The sequence below is a fragment of the Rattus rattus genome, chromosome 6, assembly GCF_011064425.1.
Source record: "Rattus rattus isolate New Zealand chromosome 6, Rrattus_CSIRO_v1, whole genome shotgun sequence".
NCBI lineage: Eukaryota > Metazoa > Chordata > Mammalia > Rodentia > Muridae > Rattus > Rattus rattus.
Genome location: NC_046159.1, coordinates 55643879 through 55651881, shown reverse-complemented (window position 1 = coordinate 55651881; position 8003 = coordinate 55643879).

The following is an 8003-nucleotide window of genomic DNA, read 5'->3' as shown; positions in this document are numbered from 1 at the left end:
CCATGGGCTGCTCCTTCTGCTCGTGGAATCCACTTGCCTGCACACATGCCTGATGTGCAGCCTGCCAGGGGCACAGGAGGGGCGCCCAGGATTGCCTGCTCTTTGGATGGAGCCTTGCTCTACACAGACTCCAGAGGGCAGGCTCTGCCTGGAGTCGGGAAGCAGCTGCCATGGGGTCAACAGGGAGGACGGGAGGGGATAGCTATCTGCCTGGGAGCTCAGCTCCCAATCTTATGTTCAGGTACCGTATAAGACACTGGGGTGGGCTCTAGGCACAAACCCAAGCAGGAAATAAAGTAGGGTGATGGCAGAGGGTGCTTGTCAGTGACTCACTGGTGCCATGGCCAGAGAGTTTCTGGGAAAGCACCACCTGATCAGAGACCTGTGAGATGAAAGGGGGCAACCAGGCCTCTGATCAAAGTGTTCCAGAGCCCAGCCATGCAAAGACCCTGTAGCAGCTGAGCCTGGTGTGTCAGTTATAGGCAGGCTGAGAAGGTGGAACACGCTGGGAGAAAGGAGAGCTGCTGGGACCTGAGGCCGTGGAAGTGCCACTGTGGACCTCCCAGGCCACCCATCTCTCTCCTGAGGCCCACTGGCTTCCTCGCAGCCACATTTCCCATTCAGGCTTCATCTTTTCCCAGTTGATTTTGTTCTTGCCTCAAAGACCTCCAAAAATCACTGGCTTAGATGGTAGAGATCCAGCACTGCACTGTAGACCTCCAAAAATCATTGCAGATGCCAGCTAGCTATACAGTAATACAGTATACGGCATTGTAGATACCATCCCCAAAATGTGGGTACTTGGTGCTGCAACGTAGATGCAACGCTCTGGTGCGTAAATGCCTTGGAAACCAGACCAAATCCTGCATCATAGACAGATGCCAAGCTTTCGTCCCTGAGTGAAGTTAGACAGGGAGTTAAGGAGGCTCATGGCTTTGTGGTTTTGTAGCTGAGAGAGGGCCTGGAGCTCACGGTTGCTGGCCCATTGCTCTAGTCACGTGGCCCTATAGTTGGTCTCCAGTGCTTTCCTGGATTGATGCAGTACCCACACTCTTGAGGATGGGAACCACATTGCTCCGATTTAACAGAGCAAGGGGTCTGCCTGATGCTTACGGCAACTAAGAAAACAGCGCCCTTGTGTGCCACTCCCCAGCATCAAACTTTACCCTGAGCAGCCTCCCTTCGGCTTCCCAGCAATACTGTCCCCACTTGAAACGTAGGCTCAGGAAATGGAGCCTTAAAGCTTGGACCTAGAAGGACAAATTGGAGCCTACGGGACACAGGACAGGACGTTTTCCCAGTGTACTCAGCCACCCACTCCTGTCTCTCAGGTTCTGCCCAGTGTCAGGCCCTGTGCTGCAGAGAAGTTCTGAACTGGCCTCGTGGTGGTGGGAAGCCAGGCACAGAGCAGAAAGGCAACTAACCTCATACCTCATAGCCCCTCTGTGGCACAGCCAGACTCTAACCGTCCACACGGAGACAGTCAAGATGGAGATTGGAAGAAGGCTGCCCCCCAGTACCTAAGTTACCAGGTGGGGAAACTGAGGCAGCTATGTGTGGCAGTTGGGCACTGTCGATAGCCATAGGCGGCAACTGCTCAAAATCAATACCAGAGGTATTTTTGATTACCCCTAGAAACTCACAGAGGTGATGACCAGCCCAGGGTCATGCAGCATCCTGGAAGGCACATCAGACCCAATGGGCCTCCTCCCATGCTGGCATGAGGAGGCCGCCAAGGAGAAGAAAGGAGAGAGACTGTCTTCCAGGCAGACTCCTTATGGCTGGCAATCACGTCATCGGCTGGGACACCACCGCCCCCGGAGTCACCGTCCTGTCCTTCATGACCTCATCTCTTGGCTGGGTCCCAGCACAGTGCCTAGTGCCTGGAATCAATACCTCTTGGCAGCAACCAAGTCCCTGTGTCTTCCTGCCCCACATCCCAGCACATCGACCCACGGGCTAGCTTCTGCACAGCAAGAAGACCATGGAAATCAGTATACCCGCTCTCCTTATTTACGGCCTTGAGTCCTCCACCCAAATCCAGCTTCCTACCCTCCTCTCTAAGCTAGGCAACTTGGTTCTTTCAGCATAGACATCCCAGGTCTGCCATGTGACCCAGCTTTAGAGTCCCTGTCCTGCCCCCAGCAGGTAGTCATCATGGCACAATACCATTGAGAATCTAAGTAACAAGGAAAGATCAGAGTGGGCATTGCCTGTCATCTCTCACGCAGAGAAAGCAGGGAAGCCCACCTCCCCTATGGCTGCTTGCAGGCAGGACTGGTTCCTAGGAAGAAGGATGGGGATGAGTGTGGACTTAGGAGTAGGTCAGCAGGTGGGCACTCTTACTCAACAGAACTCATGATGACAGTTTGAGGGCAGGAGAGCAGCATGTCTCTCTCTGAGTCTCAGTTTCCCCAGCTGTATAACGGGAAGAAATTTAAGAGGGATAAGGATATGGGGCAGGTGCTCAGCAGAGGTTGGGGTGCTGCTATCTTTTGAGCCCCACATGGGTGACCTCATTTTGTTTTCATGATACTTGCATGACTCTGAGTCCTTTTCCTTTCCCCCATTTATGTCTAGGTAAACTCAGCCCTCCTGAGAGGCCATAGACAGAGGCCACGTGACCATGGGTTAGAGTGGGGAGTCCTCACGTAGAATCTACTGTATTCTGCCCAGGAACACAGGGGTGTACTGATGACTAAAATTAGTCTTCTTTTGGTGTGCTGGGAGAGCCTGGGGCAAGCCTATCTACAGACCTCAGTCTCACTGTAAAACATTATACACATGTAGTTCTCTGCATCTGTCAGTGATCCATTGGGGATGGAGAGTGAGGCATAGGATTGAGTCTTTGGAAACTTCTGGTAGGTAGGGGACTAAAGCCCAGGCTGGTAAGGCACCTTGGGGAAGAGGAGATCTGGGGCCCCACTCTGGCACTGAGGCTGTCACTGGGCTGTCCCCATCCCAGGGAAGGTTGACCTGCCTCTGTATTTAAGACTGGGGGATGACAACTAAGCTAAGATGGAGATGGTCTGAAGCCATGGGGTGGCCTTGTCACTGGTAGGAAACCTGTGAAGGGGAAGGAACTGGACATAAAGTCAGTTATGACATCACAAGCTTCACATGGTTAGAGGGGGAAGACATCACTGGGTACTGGGCACTCTGGAGCTCAGACCTTGTTTTACAAAGAAGCAAACATGCCCTTGGGTTTTATTACCTAAGGTGGAGAGCTCCCTGGGAGAGAGATTGTTACCTCCACTCCTGAGTCTGCAGTTAAGACCCTTGAGACAATGCAGATGTCATCAGGTGTGCTTTAGAGCGGTCAGTCAGGTGAGAGACATCTCTGTGGATGAGGAGCAATGGAAGGAATTGGGTTTCTTGGCTTCAGAGACCCAGGCATTACTTCCCACAAACATTCGCAGGGCTACACCAAAATGCTTGTGACTGGGAGAGACAGGCAAGTCTGTAGGCTGGGACTTTCTCTGCCTGTAGTCTGACTGGAGGAGGAAGGTACCCCTGGCTGAGTAAGGGCTTTTCCCAAACTCTAGTTTCTCAGAAAGGGGTAGACTACCTTGGAATATCTTCTATTTCTGCATTCACACACCCATCCCTATCTCTCTGACACTTTCCCACCCACCCATCTACCTATGCATGAATCTACTGGAGAATCCACCCATGCATCCGTAGGGTCTGCCAGCCACCCGTTTACCTTCAAACACACCCACTCATGCATTCATGCATGCATCCATACCTTCATCCTGTCCATGCTTCTCATGCATCCATTTGTCCATTCATCTGCCCATATAGGTATGTATGCATGCGTCCAGACGTTTAATAGTAGGCTGGCGACTGTGGTAGAAGCAGACACTATTGCTACTGCATGAATCACCCACCAAGTGGGAGCTCGCATAAACAGCCACCCAGGGGGAGGGAGAGCAAGGTGGACATCCTGCTGGTGGAGATGGGACCTAGATCTCAGATAGGATGATTTTGATGGCTGTGGGTCAGGAAAGGGCAGGGCAGTCCCTGACCTTGGAAGCTAGGGAGTAGAGCAACTCATAATGGGGTCAGATTGGTTTACCATCTTCTTGGCATTGGGGATAGCATAGTTAGACAGGAGTCCTGAGTGAAGAGCCCAGCATGCTATTGTAAGAGGGTGGAAAGGCAGCAAGTGAGTTGGGTTAGTCTGCCTTAGTCCCTCAAAGTAGGTGACATCCCTTACATCAGGCACAGGCAAATGTACATGCTAACATGTGGAAAGTTCTGGGCCTCTAGGGAACTTTATCAGCACCTACTTTGCCTCCCTCTCCCTCCTGTCTTCCCTCTTTCTTCTCTCCTTCCCTTCCTCTTTCCTTCCTTCTTACCTCTTCTTTCTCCTCTCTCTCCCCTTCCTCCACCCCTTCCTTCTCTTCCTCCCTCCCTTTTGTTTTTCTGTACAACATAAAGGTCTTACTCTCTAACCCAGGCTAGCCTGGAAGTCATACACCCCTCCCTGATCCCCCACCCCCATGCTGGGATCCTACAGCCCACCATGACCTCCCACTTTGCCTTCTGAAGGAAGATCACTGTTTAGTGAGGGAAGACAAGAGAATTATCTCTCCATGTTTCAGGGCCCATGGATCAACATGGTCAATTAGAGTAGAGCGTGCTTGGGCATAGCGATGGGATACTTGGGGGTGATTACATGACTAAAACAGGCCAGTGAGGGGCCTCCTGAGAGTGCTGCACTTGGTGGCCATCTTGCTTTCCACAGGCTGAGAAGGCTGAGGAGACTCAGAGGCAAAAGGCACAGGCTGCTGGGTAACTGCGAGTGTCTGCATACTTTCCAAGTTGGAGTCCTTTGCCACCCAAACAATCCTGTGGGGAAACTGAGGCCCTGTGATTGGCTCAAATCTCTTGCTTGACTTGGTCAGTATTCACAACCTGTGGGGACAGCCAGAGAGCAGAGAGGTGTCCATCATCCCACAGTGCTTGTAAGGCCTCAAGGTAGCCCAGGTCCTCAGTTTACCTCCTAAGGCAGGAATTTCCCTGCTGAAGCTCCCTCCCTTATCTCATTCTGGCCTCAAGAAGTTCCTGACATCTCAAATTGTCTCCCGTCATCAGTAGACCAGGAAGAAGCACACAAGGGTTCAGACACCAAAAGAAGTGGACCAGACACTGCGTTCTTGATGCAGCCCTCTGCAGAGGGGACACTGAGACCAAAGGCTTCCGGGAGGGAACTCAGCCGAGGCTGACTGCTGGGTAGTGGCAGGTACCCTGTCTTGCCATGCCTCTGTGATGGTCTCCTGGAGCTGTCCAGCTGCCCCTGGGTGTGCTCTGTCCCCTGGCCACCTTCACCAAAGGGAGTCATCTGTGCCTTCATGAAAGGATCAGAGGGCAGCTTGGGGAAGACACGAATGCAGTCCCCATTATGGCTTTTTTTTTTTTGTGCTTTGAATGAAATTCCTCTTCCCTACATGCCTTTTGGGGGAATAAAAACACAGAAAACCATGCACAAGAAGTAAAGGAACCCAGGAGATGGATTGACCGTGATAATATCAAAGAGTTCGTTTCAGAGCTCATTCCGGAGCTGTCAGGGGTCTGGAGGACTTGCCGTAAGCCATAAATAACCCATTTTAATAACGGGGACTTTGATTCCACTCTGGGGGCTGGAACACTTCTTGGGATTCGGGTGGCAACTTGTCAGGGCGCCAGCACGGGGTTTCTTGGGCACTTATTAAGGGATTACATATTTTGGGCATGTGCAGGTCTTCATGGTCTACTGGAAAGCCTCGCCGCTGACAATGCTGTGACCCACGGAGACGGAAAACAAACCCCTCCCACCTGAAGTTCATTGTTCGCTGGTTTCGCCCTGAATCTGATCGAAAGCTATTAATTATTTTCCCCATCTACCTGGCTTTGCAGTAGCACTGTGACTCAGGGCCAAGTCCATGGGCAGTGGTGAGATCTCGGTGTCTTGAGAAACCATGGCCCTGCCAGAGACAACTTTGGGGCCCATCATGTTTTCCCTGAAATGTACCTCTAAACACCCAGGTTCTCATCTTGCATGACCTTCAACGCCACCTCGGCAGGCAGGTCCTTTCACTGCTCTGGGAGGGACCATGATAAGCAAGGTGGCTCTGTGGCTAATTTTTTTTTTCCTCACACAAACAGGGATGACGACACCCGTTCCATCCAAGAGAAGCATAGGTCCTTTTGAGCCAATCAATATTTGTCAAGGCAGCTCTGTGCCCAGCCCTGCTCTGGAAACTGAAGTCCAAGCAGCACAGGTCAAACGGACACTCTCCTTAAGGCTGCCTGGCCTTGCAGCATACGTCAGCGCTTTGAAATCTGTGTTCCTTGCAGAGGCAGAAGAAAGGTGGGGGCAACATGGCCGCCCCCGCCTATTTCCCGCATCTGAGGACTGGGACTCAGATTTGGGTCTGAGCTGCTATATACTCAGGTAAAGAGTTGCATTTCTCAGCCTTCCTTGCAGGTGTGGCAGACCAGTGCTGCCCAGGGAGTTCTAGGCAGAAGTTGCTGGAAGGACTTCTCGGAGACCCTGTTTGTTGCCTGTTGCCTTATTTGCTCTTCTTTCTAGCCTGGATGTAGATGTGGTGACTGGAACTCTGCGGCTTTCTTGAAACGTGGGGCACCTGGAAGAGGCAGAGACCAAGGCAGTGGAACCCACAGCCCAGACAATGTGCTGGAGCAATGGACAAGGTCCAGCTTTTGTGGATCCTGGCTTTTCGTTGTGAGAAAGGAAAACCATCCTCTTCTTTTGAGCCACTGCTGTTTAGGTGTTCTGTGCAGTCTGCTAGCCCCACAGATAACCACAGAGACAAACAAAAACCTGGGCATAGCGGAGTTTTAAAAAAAGACCGACAGTAAATGAGATGCGCACGAGAATGCTCACACCCACACGGCTACAGAGCCCTGTAGGGCACAGCATTGGAACTCCACCTGCAGCTTTGGCCTTGACCTTTGAAGCGTCCACAGATTATAAAAGAAGAGAAACCAGAGCTGGCATAATTGCCATTACTCCCAGAGACAGCCATAGGTTTTATGGCACCGACTTTTGACTGTGCTGCAAGTGAAAATTCCCCCAGTTCTTGGAATAAAGTGGGCATTTGATGCATGTTGGTGGACAGCAGTGTTGTTGCTCCTGCTCATGAAGACTATTTCCCCTTAGTTCTCTCAGAATGACCCATATCTGCATGCCATTCCCTTGCCCTTGTGTCCGAGAGTGTCACCCATGGCAGGGACACCTTTTGTAAATTCTTCAATCCACCCCAACTTCAAGGGTTGGATCTCTTTCTCCATCCATCTCCTCTGGGCCATTCTGTCAGTTCCTTCTCCTGGATCTTGAAACTCAGACATGCTTAGGTGACTTGCACCTGAGAGCAAAGCTGTTTCCTTTTTTTTGGATGGGGATCTGCAGGGCCTTGCCATTCCCTAGGTGCTACCGCTGAGCTAAATCCCCAGCCCCTCCATCCTGTTTCTTTTTCCTATTCATTGACAAACTTCTGACAACCTAGTCATACGTGTCTACCGCCCTCTCTGAGTCTTCCATAGTCTGGATTCATTTCGAGACCCAGAAGTACTTTCAACAGTTCTTACATCCCTCTGGCCATCATTCATGCATGCATTCAAGCATCCATTCATCCTTGGGCCATCCAGTTGTGTCCAGGCGGAAAGATAGCCTTGGGGAGATACAGGATGCATGTGCATGGTACACCTTGTCTGAACTGTGGAGAAAAAACAATGGGGCAGGAGATGAGAGTGGGGACTGTGTCCTGGAAAGTAGTCAAGAAGACCTCACCAACAAGGATGAGGAATGGAGCTTGGGGACTCCTGAAGGGATGTATCCTGGACAGTGGGAACAGCCAGTGGAAAGACACTCAGGTGGACTTGGCGTGGGAGGACCAAATGGCTGAGCCTCAACAGGGACTGACGAAGGAAGGAGGTGATGGCCATAGGGAGCTGACAGAAAGTCAGGGTACCAAAGATAGCCTTGAAGGTTTGCA